This window comes from Amblyomma americanum, chromosome 5 (assembly GCF_052857255.1).
Source record: "Amblyomma americanum isolate KBUSLIRL-KWMA chromosome 5, ASM5285725v1, whole genome shotgun sequence".
Classification (NCBI taxonomy): Eukaryota; Metazoa; Arthropoda; class Arachnida; order Ixodida; family Ixodidae; genus Amblyomma; species Amblyomma americanum.
The window spans coordinates 74,109,519-74,129,114 of NC_135501.1; positions in this window are offsets into that span (position 1 = coordinate 74,109,519).

The following is a 19,596-nucleotide window of genomic DNA, read 5'->3' on the forward strand; positions in this document are numbered from 1 at the left end:
CAGGGTCTGTGAGAGGTAGTGGTGTGCTCGTGCTTAAAGAGTGTTGCACCTCCTCGCGAACAACATCGACAAGTGTGGCAACCTGAGGCTGCCCCTTAGCTAGAAAGAGCTTCGCCAGTTCTTCTCGCACGACGGATTGAATAGTCTCACGTAGAGATTCTGCCGAGTACATCGTGGCTCCCTCCACAATAGCCGTATGCATCGGGGCTGTTGTGCGGTCGTACTGTCGGGCCATCATCTCAAGAGACTTTTCGATGGAGCTCGCCTCCTTTACTAAGTCAGTTACAGTCGCTGGAGGACTTCGAACCAGGCCGGCGAACAGCTGCTCCTTAAACCCTTTCATTAGGAAGCTGACCTTCTTCTCCTCCGACATGCTTGGGTCCGCACGTGGGAAGAGTCGCTTCATTTCTTCGACGTACACCATCCAACTCTCCTTGGGGAGTTGATCTCGGGCCCGCAAAAGCAGGTCAGCCTTCTCCTTGCGTAACTTGCGGTCCTTGAAATATTGAAGGAACTCGGTTTGAAGGTATCCTAAATTCGAAATCCAGATTCGTTGTTGATAAACCAGGTCCTCACGTAGTCATCCAGGGCGAAATAAACATGACGCATATTGCAGTCAGCGCCCCAGCCATTGTAGATGGCCACCCGGTCATACTGGTTCAGCAAGTCTTCGGCGTCCTCGTGAGGTTGGCCTTGGAAATGCAGTGGCTCTCGCTGGTGGTGGTGCAGGACCGGCGGAACTGTAGCTGAATGATTCATTGTGGGAGCCTTTTGAGGTGGATTAGAAGTAGGGAGTGGTCCAAATTCGGGAGCTAGGCCTTGCAATCGGCGACTGCCATGGTGGACTGGCGTGTCTACATTTGGTATTTGTCCGGGACTTGTACTGCGGATTGAACGGGGCGTATGGTGCATTAAAGACGTACCCAGCACCTGCACTAGATGTGACGTTGGCGTTAAGCAGCTCAGATGTCAGGTTAGAGTTAAGCGGCCGAGAGTCAGCAGCGGCGTGGTCCTGGGCGAGCACTTCTTCATAGGCGTGTTCCACACACACACACACACACACACACACACACACACACACACACACACACACACACACACACACACACACACACACACACACACACACACACACACACACACACACACACACACACACACACACACACACACACACACACACACACACACACACACACACACACACACACACACACACACACACACACACACACACACACACACACACACACACACACACACACACACACACACACACACACACACACACACACACACACACACACACACACACACACACACACACACACACACACACACACACACACACACACACACACACACACACACACACACACACACACACACACACACACACACACACACACACACACACACACACACACACACACACACACACACACACACACACACACACACACACACACACACACACGCACACGCACACGCACACACACACACACACACACACACACACGCACGCACACACGCACACACACGCACACACACACGCACACACACGCACACACGCACGCACGCACGCACACACACACACACACACGCACGCACACACGCACACACACACACACACACACACACACGCACGCACGCACGCACGCACACACACACACACACACACGCACGCACACACACCCAGTCACATTTATCGTCGACGTTCCAACTGGGGTCCGGTATACTTGAAGGCTCCAGTGGTATAGACTCTGATTGGTGTTTTAAAGGCTTGTAGACTGCAGAGAAGGGCTCTACCAACTAACCTACGGCAACTGTCCGATATTCCGCTTTAGGGCCTGTTTATGTCGCATATAACCAAACCATTAGAGTATTCACCAATCCCACTATCGCACATTACGGCGGACGCTGTACGTCTTGTAATACCGCCAGTGCACCGAGGAACGTCATTGAACGGTGATGGCGGAATATTTGTAAAAACCCTCTTATTCTATCGTTAACGTATTGAGCAGACAGGGGGGGGAGGTAAATAGGGGTCTCATTATGACGTAAAGGCGTGGACAGAAGTAAGCGCAGCGCGCCGCACAAGAAAGAAGTGCGTGTAAGCGCTGCCTAGCCGAACCAGACGAAAGCTCAAAATCGCCACGTGCATGTGCAGGCCCCCTTACGGCGCAACCCTCTCAATGCTCCGCTTGCCTCGCATTCGTCCGGCGTCTATGTCGTGCTGATAATGATCATAATCAGATGGTCGCTCTCTGGGTAGCTAGTGAGCATTTCGGAATACACAGACCGCTGTCTTGATAACGCAAATTGTGCGGGGATGGCTCTACCATTAAGCCGCTTCGTGGGAGACAGCTGGAGGCGCGTTTGCGCCGCAAATAACCCGCATGTTTCGAACTTTGCTGCCGCTGGGACTCTTCTGCGTCTCGCTCGCAACCAAACGCGCTCGAAACACTCGGCGTACTGCCGCAGTTTTGTGTTAATTTTCTGCAATTATCACTGATGATTTGCCTTGTCCCTGCCAGGCGCCGACGCAACACTAGTGCATGCACCCTGCCTGTCTCGCACGAAGCGCACTATCCCTGTACTGGAACCTGCTCTTATCGCCACTGAGACAGTGCGCTGCGTATCGCGCTGTCATGTTCGTAGCCGAGCTCATGGTAATCACTTTGAATGCACCTTCGGATCTTAGGATGATTACAAGCACCTGCTGTCTCACCCACGTGAATGCCGCGGCAGCGGTGCGTCACTGTTGCGAGCCCCGCGTGCAAAATTCGGCATATAAGTACCCGTGTGCGCCCACTAATCAGAGAATGAGCCACTATAGGCACCGGCAAACGATCCTAACTCTTCTGTGCGAGCTGTATTAGTTCACTGCTACCGATTACATATAGACATTGGTCTGTTTGACAATGCAGGCGTGGAAACACAGCAGCTGCATCCAGCACGTTTTGAAGCAGTCACCATCTTTGCGACGCTGGATCGCGCTGCGATAAGCGCTGAGAGGGACGGTTTCGTCTTATATTGAGCTGACTTCCTAGGTCAGGTTCCAATGCAGGAGCAATGTGGGGCAGGACGCACACACAGGGCGCATGCTTTGCCGCTCCATCGGTTCTTCATAGTAGCAAGACGAGAATGAACAGTAACTGCATTAAAAAAACCAAAAACTGCGGTGGTGCATCGAGTTTTGAGTATATTTGGTCAATAGAGAGACGAAAATGAATCCCAGAGGGAACTAAAGTTCGAAGGACGCGCGCGATTTGCGATGGAAACGCGCCCACAACTGTCTCAGATGAAACGGCATAATGGTAGCGTCACCACAGTGGGATTTGAGGCATCAAGGCAGCGGTCTGTGCGTTCCGAAATGCCCGCTGGCTACAAATGCCGCAACTATACGAGTATAATCATCATCAGCGCGACATAGACGTCGGCCGAATGGGAGGCAAGCGGAGCAATGAGAGGGCCTGCATATGCGCGTCGCGATTTTGAGCTTCCGTCTGGTTTGGCTAGGCGGCGCTGACGCGAAGTTCTTTCTTGTGCGGTGCGCTCCGTTTACTTCTGTCCGCGCCTGTACTTATTACGGAAGCCACCAGCCATGGAAACCAAGGAGCATGGTTATTCTTTCCATTTACGTGTGCCGGAGTGGTTGCGTTACCTGCAAGTTATAATAGATTATAATTTATGGCGCGTTGTAGACAAAATTTGCTTGGTCACAGCGCTGAGGTTAACAGTGTTTTATAAATTCTAAAAACTGTTATGAACATTCCTTACGATGGGCTATACGCCTATAAATGAATGAGATGAAGAGTACTACGTGAACAATGAGCTACACAATATCATTTAACCAGCCTAGTAGTGATCACGTCTTAAATGCGTTGGGATGCGCAATACCATTCACAATGATATGCCGAAAGCCGACAAAAGAGCTTTTAAAACTCAATGTCATATTATTTTTAAATTTAAGAACATATTAGGTGTAACACCAGCTATATTGTTTATAGGCGTAGTTGAATAGTTCATGTATTTCTTTGTAAATAAGAAATCTGCCTCACGTTTTTCAAGAGTGTCCTTCAGTTTAACAACCTGTATGGTTTCGCGGCTTTCTTTGAATCCATGGATTATAGCAGTGATAGGCTTGCCAGGCTTCTGACTATGTTCAGTGACATTTGCCCAATTCGTAAGGTTGATTTCTTTTCCAGCGGAGCTGCTGTTGGTGTGATAATAGAATTTCACACCAGCTTCTTTAGGTGTTACTGGTCCTCCCAGATCCAGGGCCATTCGAGTTTTAGGGTTAAAACATCCAACTATTGAATAGCAGTCGTAATCTCTCTGTTTCTTCAATATGAAGGATAAAACCTGTGAAAATTGAAAGGAATTTGTATGTAAATCAAACAAAAGCTTTTTTCTGTCAATAAAAACGTTTACTTGCTTCTACCGAGACCTATACACATTCCTACGCATAATAAATAAACATAAAATATTTTGGTTCCTCGAATATTGAGTGTTGTGAATATTATACACTGTTATGTTTTCGGCTGGCATCATTTCTATCCACAATTTATGACACCAGTTAGGCAATGCTAGTCCCAAAGCTGGATATGTGCTATCTTGAAACCTGATATTTACGTTGGTAGAATATTTACAGATGCTCCCGGGACAAATACGATATTTTTGAGGACAGCATAGGGCAGATTTGCTTTTAATGCTTAAATGTGCGGCGGTCTGTTTACCTTTCTCGCAAAATGGAAGAAAAACAGCCGTCACTGAAAGAAATGACTTTTAAGGTTATCACCTTTCTGTGTACACATTACTTTTTCTGTAGCAAAAATAACGATTGTGCTTTCTATGTGCAGGGATCATTGAATCTGATCGTCAACAACGTTCTGCGCAAGAATGCACTGAACAGCGGGCCTGATACAAGCACGCGAAAACTTGTACGCTGATCGCACAAACTGAGCGTATATGGTGTCCACTCTGTTCTGGAGTTGTGTCACCTTCGTCGCACAAACGATAATCGGACGCTGTGTCTTCGTGCGCAGATGCAAGACCCACCATGAAAAATGACGTTCTTGCGTATTTTGGTCTAACAGAACACACGATGTTTGTTAATCATTTGTACTTTGTTGTGCAGAACGCTGAATGGATGCCTAGATTAAAAGATGGGCTAAAATGTGCTCAACGGCGATTACCCTTTATTTCTGTCAAAGCAGGGCGTTTTTTCCTTAACACACCTAGTACTGCAGGGTACAAAATGCTATTTTGTTAGTGCGGCGACCACAGCAGCTCAGTGCTACTGTTCTTAGGTTCCAATGAAAGCGTATTTGAGGTAATGTGGCACAATTGCCGGTATTTCATGCCAGCATTTCATGCATTCTTCATATACAGTACTTCAACAAAATGTGCGAAAATTTGCTTATAAAGAAATGAACGAAAAATGTAGCCATTTTTTGTGCACAACAAAACGCGACATGACAGGAAAGACAGACACTTTAAAGTGGACACTTAACATCTCGGCCGCCATTATACGCAGGTGAAACATTTCGCAGTACCCTCCATTACAGTAAATGGCCTATGTAAAGCAGCGTTAAAACTACAAACGATAAGCAGTTTGCTTTCAAGCGCTGTAGTAAGGCTCTCTAGCACGCCTAGGCATCCTGAGCCACACAGCGGCGAAGACGAGTGCTCCACTAAACTTCGAGTGATTTTAACTCCTGACGATGCAAAACAAACCAGGCTGCCGAGCAAATTTCTTGGGTTTTACATTTTTGACATTGCCTGCACATTATCGTGGCGTCTGTTACTTCCACGTAAAGAATTGGTTACCAGGAGAAGTATGCACAGATTATGTTGTTTCAAGTCTTCAGGATGACGAAGTTTGAAAGATATGAGGTGCTTGAGCAGGCTTTGTCGCCTGTAGGTATTCGGTATGCTGGAACTGCTTCGTAGGCGGCGTAAGTTCGCGGGATAAGCTAAAGGCTGATCCGAATAGAGCAGCCTAGCTGGGTAGAGATATCTTTTATGCCAGTGAATCTTACAGGGCAGAACCTTAGCCGCATCGTAGGCAGTGTGTGGGCTCGGAACATCACTTAAAGAAAGCGAATAAAATGACGGAGATCCCGCGGCGGGGAGGAAGCGATGCGTTAGGCGGAAAGCAGTTCTAAAAATGGAACGCAAGAGGCAGGTGCCGTAGATTGAAACCACGGCAGTGTGGTCTGTCTACGTTGGCAGTCATGCCTCTATGCACGACGTGCTGGCGATGGCAACGTGGGTGCCTGTATTTGGCGTCTGGTTTATGTTTGAAGAGGCAAGCGGACAACAATGGCTACAAGATTGGCCAGTAGCTTCAGAATACGAGCCGGTGATGTTGCGTCGCATAGGGCATGACGGTATAGAGAGGTGGAGGCGCAGAAATACACTGACTCGGCCAGCCATGGTGTGCAAGCGATTCGCACAACGTGAAGACGTGCAGGTGCAGTGACAATTCGAGGGAGTACGTCCAGTACGGTGCTTCTCTCTCACAACACACACAGGTCAGCTCGTGAACGACGGAAGGGCTGGTGGAACGCATTCAAGCTGATATCGACTCCATACAAGAAAGAGCGTAAGTAGCACGCCGTAGTATAAGAAAGGCGGTGAACGTGAAAATGGACTACGATAAAGAAGAATGACCTCCGCCTCGAGATCGTCCTAAAGTGTTGAGCTGGGTTAAGCCAAGGTGAGCAACGCGAAGGGGCTGTCGATGAGGCGCATCTTTGACGAAAAGTACCCTACTGAGAGGATCGACACGCCGATAACATATAAGCGTGCCTGCAGCAAAATGAACTAAAAGGATAGATTCTGCTCGTAGAAGGACGCTACGCTGGGTAGCTGAGGGAAACCAAGGCGAATAGGGGGCGGTTCATTGCACTCGCCTTGGCCGGGAGACGTTCGTGGTTATTAGACTATGATGTGGCGCGTGCAGATCATGTGCATACACAGGCACGCATAAATCGGCGAGAACAGCAGGCGGGACTACTGACTGTGTGCGTACGCGCACACCGAGGTGTCCATAAATTTCTGGGAAGAGCGTACCCACATTTATTAAATGCGTTTTGAGACGGTATTAGCGGCGACATTGCCTTCAACCTTCTATTCTGAACGTACCTGGCTACGCTTTCTTTTTAAGTGCCAGCGCAAGTGTTCGGGCTGCAGCGCCTTGGTACATTAATTCACGGGCTTACAAGCTAGAATTAGGCAGGTTTAACATGAGGGCCCTAAGGGTCCCATTTACAGGAGAACCCAGTGTCCTCATCGTTGGTGGCGGCGACGGCAGCGTGAGCGACAACCCTCCAGAGAAGCAGAGGGCCCAACTGCCACCTATGTAAGTGACCTTGAGACGTTATCGCAGCCTGCCCACCGATTGTGAGCGAACTGTCCACGGTGGAAGCAGACAAATGTATGGTGGGGCAACCTAAAAAGAATGTAAACAAATAAGCAGTTGAATAAATGATTAGTCGTGAGAGGTTGCTCGGGAAGAGGGACTTGGGACGCATGATCCCTACAGGGTGCTGTGTTTGAAACCGCCACCTTTAGGGGCAGAGGCGTATCGCTTAACCGCAAAAGCATTGCGCCAGGAGTGACATGAGGACTTGCGGCGACCTGTGAATGCAAAGAAGAGAAGAGTCATTTCCAGATAAATATATATTAACCCATAAACGTTATCGCATCATACCTTCGAGGCGGAGGTTAAGGGTCAACTCCAGCTCTTTTGTTTTATTTAAATGCTGTATGGGTTTGCGTGTTTAGTCTCGGCAGAAGAATTGCCCTCAACCTTCCCAAACGCATGTGGTCGGAGCTTGCGGTATCCCAGTATTACGGATTCCTCGCTGCTGTGCACGACACATTTTCTGCCCGACCTTGAAGTTAAAGGGCACTCTGAATCTGCTTACTGCTGCAAGACCTGCTTACCGCGCTCAGACGGCGATCCATGGGCGCTCGAGTAAGTCATGATGCGGACATTGCTATTGCAGTGTTGTTGATATACTGCTAAGTTTACGTTTATTTATCTTCTTTATGAATGAATAGACGTCTCTGTTCAATCTAGAACGGTATTTCTGGCATACGTAAATTTCTAGTCCCATTGTGGTTGAAGTTCCTATCTGGTGCACGCATTACTTGGTCGCCGTTAAAAAAAAAAATGGCGAGCATTTAAAGGTACACATTCACACCGTCAACACAACTTAATTACGGCCTTCTCTCTGTTGAGCGACCTTAGCATCAAATCCATTTCAGCTAGACTAGAACGGGTGTTACGTGTTGTCATCTGCCCTCTGCAATTATTTTATCTAGTACCCTTGGCTGCTCAGGAAACCACTGCGCTCGCTGCTTTGCGTTGTTGAAGTTGTGGAGTTGTGAAGTATGCCTGCACGACTTCATATATCGTATTATTGAGCCTCTTTCTCGAGCTTAGCGTAATCAGTCTCCTTCTCTGCTCTGGCTCCCTAACACCGTGACAACCTGCATCCGTGCTCACTTTTTTCCACCTTAACATAGCGAGCGGTCGTGATGATGCGGTCGTCCCTGCCAACAAAAAGGTTGCCGCTGGTGATGTAGATAACAAATTTTCTGCTCCACTCAGTCGTATTTAGCGCCACACCCACCTGGTGCCCTCTATCTAGAAGACGCTACCTATACCGCTTTATTATTACATACCGATCAGCTTACTGTCCATTGCCTACAAGGTATTTACAAAGGTAATCGCTGATAGAGTCAGGGCAACCTTAGAATTTAATCAACCAAGTGATCAGGGAGGCTTTCGCAAAATATATTCCACGATATATCATATTCACACCAATAATGAGGTGATAGAGAAATGCGCAGAATATAACGCACCACTGTATATAGCCTCCATTGGTTACTAGAAAGCATTTAACTCAGTGGAAACCTCAGCACTCATACAGGAATTACGGAATCAGGGTGTAGAAGAGGTTTATGTCAAAAGACTGGAAAATACATGTAAAAACTGCACAGCTATTACACTCCTCCATAAACTCAGCAAAAAAAAAATCCAATAACGAAGGGCGTCAGGCAAGGCGACAGGATCTTGCCAATGCTATTCACCGCCTGTTTACAGGAGGTATTCCGATGCCTGAATTGGGAACAGTCGGGGATACGAGTAAGATACAGCTGCTCGTATATTACTCTGTATGTTACCAGTACTCACCTATGGCGCAGACACGTGGAGGCTAAGGAAAAGAGTTCAGCTTAAGTTAAGGACAACGCAGCGAGCCATGGAGAGAAAAACGATAGCTGTAACGTTAAGAGACCATAAGCGGCCAGAATGTGTGAGAGAACAAACGTGGGTTATTGACATCCTAGTCGAAATCAAGAGGAAGAAATTGGCCTGGGCAGGGCATGTAATGTGAAGGAAAAATAACCGCTGGCCCTTACGGGCAACGGAGGGGATTCCAAGAGATAGTAAGCGTAGCAGGGGGCAGCAGAAGCTTAGGTACGCGGATGAGATTAAGATGTTTGCAGGTAAAGAATGGATGCAGCTGGCAAAGGACAGGGTTAATTGGTGAGACATGAAAGAGGCCTTTGTTCTACACTGAGTGTAGTAAGGCTGATTATGATGGTGATGGGGACAAGAGTAAAAAGAGAATACTTAAATAATCTGCGATTCGCTGGTGACACTGCCTTGCTGAGTCACGCAAGACGTGCACTCTGTGTAGTAAGGCTGATGATGATGGTGATGGGAACACAAGTAAAAAGAGAATACTTAAATAATCTGCGATTCGCTGGTGACATTGCCTTGCTGAGTCACTCAAGGCGTGCACTGCAAATCATGAACAATCAGTTAGGAAGAGCGGAATGGTGACTCTAAAAATTAGCATGCAGAAAACCAAAGTAGTGTTCAACTGACTAGCAAAGGAACAGCAGCTCACAATGGGCAGCGAGGTACTGGAAGTGGTAAAGGAAGACGTCTACTTAGGGCAGAGAGCGACAGCCAATCGAGATCATGAGAGGGAAATAACTAGACGGATAAGAATGGGATGGACCGCATATGGCAGGTTCTCTCCGATCATGATTGGCATTTTATCAATGTCACTGCAGAGAAAGGTATAAAACAGCTGTATCTCATCGGTACTCACCTACGGGGCAGAAACGTGGCAGCTAACGAAAAAGGTTAAACTTAAGTTAAAGAGAACGCAGCTGGCCATGGAGAGACAAATGATTGGTGTAACGTTAAGACAAAGGAAGCGGGGAGAGTGGGTGAGGTAAACAAGCTCCGGTTAATAATATCTTAGTCGAAATTAAGAGGAAGAAATGTACTTGGGCAGGGCATGTAATGCGAAGGCAAGATAACCGCTGCTCCTTAAGGATAACGGAGTGGATTCCAAGAGCATGCGGAGCAAGGGGCGGCAGAACGTTAGGTGGGCGGAAGAGATTAGAAAGTTTACAAGCATATTGTGCACGTAGTTGGCAAAGGACAGGATTAATTACAAATACATGGGAGAGGCCTTTGCCCTGCAGTGGATGTTGAAAGCCTGATGATGATGATGACGACGACGATGATGATGATGATGACGATGTTGATGCTGCTGCTGCTGATGATGATGACCCCTTTATTCATGCTACAGCCACATAAAGATGCTGTAGGAATGCAAAACGTTTACGAGTAGGGCATGCAAGGAATAACGCCAGGAACCACCCAATTTATCTCCCTCAATTAATGCTTCCTCGTATGTTCGCGTTTCACCTGCCTTGTTAACGTTTCATATGAAGGTGATAGTGCCGCATAAACTGCAATGTCAGCTTTTCCGAAATTGGGAACCGCGATAGTGGTTTATTGGGAACCTTTCATCGCCAGCTATATCGATGCTGGCTTTCGCGATCAGTATGCTTTATTATAAAAGTATCGTAGCTCAAAACCTAAGTGCGAATCTGTTAGCCCTTCGTCAGAGCACTTTGAGTAAAGGGGCATTGTATAACCAGTGGTGCTCTAGAGTGTTCCTTGACCTTTTGTCAAGGTGGGCCCCTGAGTTAGCTGCGAAAATTTCAAAGAAAACTCTCCATGAGTCGCAGCTTAAGAGCCTGCAGTTCTTCATGCTGTTCCATTTCTTTTGTATATATTCGCGTTCAACACCCTAGAAAATATTTTTTACGTTCTGTGCTACACCGAAACCTTGTTGCAGATTTCATGCAGTGCCATATACGAAGCAGCTCCCTAAAGGTCTTCATGCAAACACACACGGGGATTCAGTGCATGAACAGACTAATAAAATGCACAAGTAACATATCAAAACACTAGCTATAGATAACTTTCGCCGCCCGATGTTTATCTGTAAAGCCAGAAGCCATTTTCAAAACATTCCAGTCGGATACAATGCATGACAGAATTGTTACATAAGAGGGCAAGAATAGGGTACGCCGAGTATTCAGAACACAGGCTGCGAGCAAACAACCACGGTAGAAGCTGAGAGAGGGTAAAAATAAGAGCACAGAAAAGCAAAACATTCCTTGTCGAATAAGGGACCTCTGCGCAGTTTTAGATATTCCATAGACGAGCAGACCCCATATGACTGCCTCTCTATGCACTTTCGATGGTGTTGCGGAAATTGTATCTTTTTCGTCTTTGTAGTACTCCTTTGTAGTACTCAAGCAGACCTTCAAGTTCACTTGCTGTGAGTGTACTTAACCGCTAAAAAAGAAAAAAATACAAATTAAGAAATGTAACGCATGTCTACAATTTTCCGAAAAAAATTAGTTAGTGGCTTCCACGGGAGTTGAAACAAGATAAGTTCAAGGTTATATATATTCCCTGCTATCAATAGCAGGCTTTTCGCAGTCAGCGGGAATGGAGACCAGACAAGTTTAACTTCACCGCTTTATTTTGCTCCACATTCATAGGACTTCGTGAATTTAAAATACACATGAGGCGAATCCGTAGTTTTTTCGAACTAACCCAGTCCACCTAAACAGTATCTGAAACTTTAGTGTGATCCAAGCTGCTCTATGATGTAGTTACATGTAGTTTCGACCACCTCTACCCATCCGTGTGCGAAACATTTATGTAAAGTAATTGGTGAATATCATGCATGCTGCCGATGGGAAACTATTTCTGACCTATTTACGTTTCAAGAACGTCATCTTCGCAACGGTAATTAAAGCTCTGTTCATAATAGTGCTGTGTAAAATAATTATGCTCATAACTGAGAACTAAAACATTTCGTGCGTTCATAATATGTGCAAGCGGGCCCCCTGCAGCACCTCAGCAGAGCAAATATACGGGAATAGCCGAGTTCTCTCAGAAACGCTGACATAACAGGCGTCTTTTCGTCTGTTGCCACCTCATCGTTAGAGAAACAGACTAGGGGAATGAATGGGGTCTACAGCTGATTTTACTTCACTCTAGCACGTTAACTTTATTGTTAGTTAAGGGTTGGTGGAAGCAAATAGAGCACAAAATGACAGGAGAAGCGCTAGTCGCTTCGCATCTTGCGTCCCTACATCATTTCTATACCAATCATGAATTTATGAAGCAAAAAACAACTCTACCAGCGAAACCACTCATTACTATACAATGTAGCAGAAGCGCGTACTTGCATCAATGGCGAGAGGGGTAATGACGTCTTCGGTATCGTTATAATTTGCATTGAGATCTTCCGCCGATGAATAGGAATAACTGAAACAACCACGCCCGATAGCGTCGAAGCTATTGGGATCAAGCTGACAATAACGTGTTTCGCGACTGTATTGGGTTCTTTTTGATCGGTACATCTCGAGTATCTGCCTCATCTTTATTTTGAAATACGATTTTCGTCCAGATCTTCAAGACGTCAGGGGCCATTTTTCTTTGCAGTTCTTCCGAAGAAAAATGCTGAATATATTAAACATTACAGTATAATTTAACTTATCTTCGGCTTCTAGATTTCGATCAATTCGAAAAAAAAAATTCTCAATCACTGTTAAAAGACAGTTACGTTTTCTTGTGTTGTGGTTTATTGAAGAAAAATGCTAGGATTAGGTATATACTCCGGACCTACAAGATTATATACAGTTGTAAGCAGGGACTAGTTGCTTTCAATTAAAGAAAAGGTTCTGGTAATGAAGGTTAATAAAAGGTTGCACATGAATCGTATACGCTCGAGCGCAACCTCAATCAATCATGATGGCCATAAGATAAAAACATTCATTAAGGACGTATGGACAATGGACCGTAAGGACGGTATGGACAGTAAGGACAATGAATAAAATTGAAAGTGTCGCTGATCGGAAGAACGCCGCGCTGCGAAAATGCTTCGCGTCGACTTTTTTTGCGAAGAAGGATGGCGTTGTGCGCCGAGCAAGTGTAATGGCTGTTTTTTTGGTGAGAAAGCACTATTTCAGTAGCGGTCATGAAAAATCCTAGGTGTGTCTGCATCCTCTGAAACACCGGCAGAAATTTAAAAAATATGCCCCGCCGCCGTGGCTCAGTGGTTAGGGCGCTCGACTACTGATCCGGAGTTCCCGGGTTCGAACCCAACCGCGGCGGCTGCGTTTCTATGGAGGAAAACGCTAAGGCGCCCGTGTGCTGTGCGATGTCAGTGCACGTTAAAGATCCCCGGGTGGTCGAAATTATTCCGGAGCCCTCCACTACGGCACCTATTTCTTCCTTTCTTCTTTCACTCCCTCCTTTATCCCTTACCTTACGGCGCGGTTCAGGTGTCCAAAGATATATGAGACAGATACTGCGCCATTTCCTTTCCCCAAAAACGAATTATTATGGCCGCGACTCGATTTCGTGCCCGTGGCAGCGCGATTAGATCAGCTTCACAGGGCACAGCACGAGAGCACTAGGTTACCGCGGAGGCCTGGAAGCGATACGTTTTTTTCCTGCAAGTATGCCTTTGTTCGTCTCAATCTAAAAAGGGGCGTCGGAGACCTTGAGCGGCTCCCGAGAATACTTAACTTGTTAGATCAGCGTGCTTTTTATAACCTGAAGCCATCTTGTCGCTGGCTGATCACAAAATCGCCATATGTACTTTATGAATACATATATTGTGTTCGGCGTCCGTTTTTCGTTTTTCCTTGTTGCTATACATTGTTGTTTTTGTGAGATGTGGAACTATGCCGAATCCCGGTGCAATTCCTGCCGCGGCGGCCGCGTATCGATACACGTGGAAAGGAAAAGGCGCTTGTGTCTAGTGCAATGCGAATCTGCGTTCAAGGTCCCAGGGCGGTCGAAGTTAATCTCCAGCCCTAAACTGCTTCACCTCTTTTACCCTTTCTTTTTTAATTACTACCTTAGGTTCTCTCATGACGAGGTTCAGGTGCCTACCGATTAGTGAGACAGTGGTACAGCTAATACAACTTTCGTTTTAAAATTGTTTTTTTTAAAGAAATGAAAAGCGCATTAATTCACCCACTTTCCGGTGCATACCTCAACTTCGCTATGAGGAAGGGACGAGGGTGAGTGTAAAAGAAGAAAGCGAGAAGGAGGCGCCTTCATGGAGCGCTCCGCAACATTTTAGACCACCCGGGGATCTTTAGCTTGCAGTGACATCATAAACCACACACGGACTTTCTGCGTTTCGCCTCCACCGAAACTGCGCCGCCGCGGCCGGTGTCAAACCCGGCTACTCCACCTGGACTAGCAAGCTCAAGACGGGCATCCGACGGAAGGACTATCTCGTCCACATGAGCGTTCAGCATGAGCAATTGTCCGATGCCAAATTTAAGGCTTGTGCAACCCTCGACTTAACCTTGAGCGAGCCCCTAGCTGCCCGTTAAACGCAGACCAACCATTAGAATGTATGTTTCATATTTTTACTACTTACTCCACGTTTCAAAATTAGTGGCGAGAGTCTCTTAAACGCAGGTATATAACAGGTGTCCTTTTCAGAAGGTGTTATTTTTTTAAATATTGGGTTTTGAGGTAAAGGGAAGATTATTGCAGCATAGTAATACCAGTGCTGGCGGACGTCAAAATACACGGGGAAGTCATGCTAACTAGTAAACAAATAACTGAAATCGAATAATCCCATTTTTAGTTATTAACTATAGGCATCTGACTGCAGTTAGAGCGTTGTTAACGTCCGTTCGTAATAGCCATAACCCCTTGTGTGCCCGTAACTAGTCGAAACAGTCAACATTTTGGCGACCATCGCGCCGAGGTTAATCGCGTTTTTGAATCGGAAAAACAGACATGGTTATTACTTACGAGCGAACACAGACCTCTAATTGCAACCAGGTATCAGTCGGTTATAGTTAAAAAGTTAACTCTTAGGATTAGTTAATCGCTTTACTAGCTGCGATGATTCGCCTTTCTTTTTACGCTCGCCAACAGCACTATTACAGTGCTGCAAAAATATAAAAAGAACCTTTATTAATTTAAAACCTGCTAAATAAAACTCCCGGCAACGGCATGCGCCGCCTGCCACAAAACAGGCTTTACACAAACAAACAGAGGAAGAGACAAACACAGAGCGGGTAATTGCGAGGAACCAAATTTGGAAATTATTTTGAAGAAAAGCTCATGCGCGAAGGCTCTCATATCCGCGCCAATAGGAACACGGGTCGGATGTGCCGTAAGGCGATGGGCAGGGCAAGGTTTCACTAACTAAGCGGACTATCTCACAGCTTTTCGCAAAGGACCTGAGAGCTGTCTTTGTAATGGCGCTTGAAATAAAAAAGCGAAACACTTCATCCGGACGTGCCGACAGTCGCGCCATCAGGAACACGAATAGTCTGAGCCATTACACGCCGGAGATGTCCAGCGGCTGAGTTAACAATCTCTGACATCTTTTTTTTCTACACGCAAAGTCAAAAGTAGTGATTCTGCTTAATAAGAGATACATTTAAATGCGCAGTCTCCTAAAGAATAGCGTACATGGCTAGGCAATCACCTCACAGCGTGCTGCTTTCAAAAATGTTGACGCATATTTAAAAAGACTAGTTAGCGCGCGTTCGCAGGTTGTTAAAATGTAACACGAGTGGGAAATGCGGGAATATGTTTACAGTGCAGCGGTTGTTTCGGACAGCTTCGGGAAATGTGGGGGCGAAATGAAAAGTCTCACTCTTGACGTCATGTTAGATCCGAGTCTCAATCTGCTGCGCATCACTCCTTTCGCATGCGTAATTCCATTTAATTTCTTCTTCCTGTGCACAAACCGGCGAATTTTCACGAGCGCGCAGCGCCAACGGGCAGCGCAGAATGCCGGAGTTTGTGCAAACCCGGGGCTGCGCTAGAACTGTTTGTGAACCACCACAAGCACGAATCGTGCACAGACCCGCCCCCACCGCTTCTAATCCGCATGGCGGAGGCAGTCATTACGCCGAACTTTGAGCACGAAAAAGGTAATGAAACCACCTTCAGAAAGCGAGTGCAGCGGGGTCCAAGTTTCGGTTTGTTAGGTTAGAGAAGCAGCACTATTAAAATAATGCTTCAGGGTTGTTTTCTTCATATGAGCTCCTATATCTGTCCTCACAGAGGTAAAATTTGATTTCTGACCCCTTCTCGATGTCTTTCTTGCGGCTGTCTTGGCAACCATACGCGGAACAATAAATGATGTTGCATGATTTATTGCTGTTTTCTAGTTGGGTTGGCAAGCTATTATATGCTTAGGAGAGAGCTTTCCTTCTACGCGAAGACACTTTCCGGCAAAACAAGCTCTGCTGGACCGGCTGCCTTCCAAGCGAAGATACCTCCTGCTTTAAGCTGACCGAATAAAGAACAAAAAAAGGACAGTGCCACCTGGGTGCGCAACGAGGCGTGAGAAGAAATTCCTCCGTACGGGAGCTGCAGAAGAAGGCGTGGGCGTGTTTTGCGCGGCTGGCTAAAAACTAACAAAAAACTGGCTTGAGCACGTTTTCTTCCGTCCCATCTTTTTTTACTCGTCACTACAAGTTGTTTAGTTTCCAACAGTAGACATGCTAACTTTCGGCTCTCCGTATTTTTGAGTACAAAGCACCCTTAAAATAAACTATACTCAATAAACACATTTTTGATACCAATAACCAATACTTTCATTTTTTCCAAGCGATTTCTGCTGCAGATACACAAAATGTTGCGAAAAATAGTATCGAAGTTATATATATTTTCAATACCACCATGCCTGGTACAGGTTAATGGTGGCCGTGTATCCACAAATACAACTCCTAGATTTCTACTTCATTACACTTTTTTCATTACATTTCATAACATTTCATTTTTTTCATTACATGAGACATACTTCGGCAAACTATTGACTTACTGACACAGAACACCAAGTGGTCGCTCTGAAACGTCAGTCAGTCTGGCTCTCTTTGAGTTTTACCGCCGATGGAAAAATAGAGTGACCGCATCAATACCAAAGATTAACATTGCCTGAATTTCTGATTCCTCGCCAGCTCATCGAGTGCATTTCATATCTTTTGGAATTAAGCATAAACTCAAGTGATGTTGCAGGTTTGCCTAGATGCGAACAAACCGAGAAGCTTGGAGGTGACAAAACGGCGAGGTTTTTAGAGTGACATTTAACAATTAGCCCTCGCACTCCTCAGGACAATAACTAATGGCAATCAGCAATATTACCTTGGCTTCAAATTAGATCTCCCTAATACTGAATTCACTTGTGAGCCGGTTGATGTCTCCAGGACGATTAATTCGATTAGTAGTCGCATAAGTTATAAACTCAAAAAAGGGTGCTCGATCTGGGAATCTTATCTATACGAAGGATACTGAAAGGCGAGGACGTGTTAACTTTAGCCATACCAATTTCTCGAGTGATTCAGCGGTACATACTGGTGAGTACGATGACAGTGAGTTTTCTTTTTTAGGGTTGCGTAATTCGAAGCACATGCGTAGGGCCTTTCAAAATTTCTCCTTTGTAACTACAGGTGCGCTGCAAAGCTACAAGCATCTTTGATTTAGGAAAAAATACATTCTAACCGAGAACTTCCACCTACCGGCAGACGTCAGCTGAAGAACGGAAAAAATATTCGTTCAGAAGTTTACTACCTAATTTAAATACGTCCTGTAATCGAAAGAGTATAAAATTTATTAATGAGTCTATCAGCTTGGTCAGACACTTTAGAGCATTGAAACAGTTTTTAAAGCAGAATAATTGCTTCAGGCCTAAAGATGTTGTTTCGATTTCTCAATGAAAGTTGCCTTATGTATGCATGTACCTTTGGAGTGCTTTTAATTTATTAGTGCCTCAAAAAGCCAAGCAGTCATTTAGGGACTTTCGCTCTTACTTATTACCTAGAATTGTGAGTTTACACGCAATTGCAATATAATGCACCTGAAATCAAGAAACCGAAACTCAATCAACTTTCTTTAAATAAGAGCAATCTGTAACTTCAGCCAGCATTAACGTTTTTTAATTCATACTGAGACAGTGTTCCCTTCCACTTCTCATTCTCATGTGCTTCGTCACATAATTCGTCCGGCAAATCAGCCTTTGTCTCCGTATTTGTCTCAGCTGGACTAGCAGCAGTGAGGTTTAGGTAAAAAACTGCAAGGAAAAATCTGCAGTGCGGTAAGTAATCCCACCCAGACGGTTAATAATAAGCCCTACATGGGAACAGCACATCAGACACCGACGACATACTCATCGGCCTTCCTGATTATTTTAAATTACGTTTTTGTCTTGAAGTTTCTGCATTTTGTGGCTTCTCCGATGACCTAATCTAAATTTTCTTCAATACACAGCGATATTCTTTTCAGTTTTCCGAAAAATTTTTCTCGTGGAAGTGAAAATTACCATTTTATTTTAGTAATAAAAGGCTTAAAAGGCGCGAAGTTTGAAATGCAAAGCACCGTGACATTTCCACGTCTCTTATTCCTATGGAATCGCCATTGCCGCCCGTCTAGGTTCACTGTACGCAAAACATTTTCAGTGATTGCTTAAGTAGATGTTAAGTTTCAAATTTGCTTTTCTGGCTTGAAAACAGTGGAAAAGCATTACTAATATTTATTGCTACAGAGCTCCACAGTGTATAAACTCTTTCGGTAACCTAACCGTCCGACAATAATGTCACGTAGTGGTGACGGCAGTCGAGGCAGCGATGAAGACGGACGAAAGGATCTTCTAAAAGAACTGTTTATTGGGCTGACTTGCACCCAAAATGGACTGAATCACTCGGCGGCGGCGAAGCGACAAGCGTGCTCGGCGGTCGTCGAACAGAATGCCCGCCGCTGTCGGCCGTGCTCAATTTAAAGCTGATAGCGAACATTCGAGATAAAGGCCGCAAAGTTACTAGAACATTCCGGAACAACGTAGAATCAGCTTTGCCTGGCTGCGATCAATCGAGATAAATCTAGTCGCGTCTTGCGTCGCAAACAAAGCGATAAGGTGGTGTCGCGGCAGATTTGAAAAACGAACAAACACTGCAAATATTGGCGGCATTACTCCCCTCTCAAAGAAGCATCGACCCGATGCATTAAAACAAATAATGCGACTAGTAAGGGAAAAAAAACAGATCTTGCGAAAATAGAGCATGGAAATGCAGCGGCCTTTAGCGGGCATAATACGGCTTCAGACGGACTACATGGACGACTTCTGGTCGTACGCGGCGTCGCTGGGATGCAGTCATTGCGTCAGGGATGACCTCATAATCCAGTTCACCCAGCCGACGAAG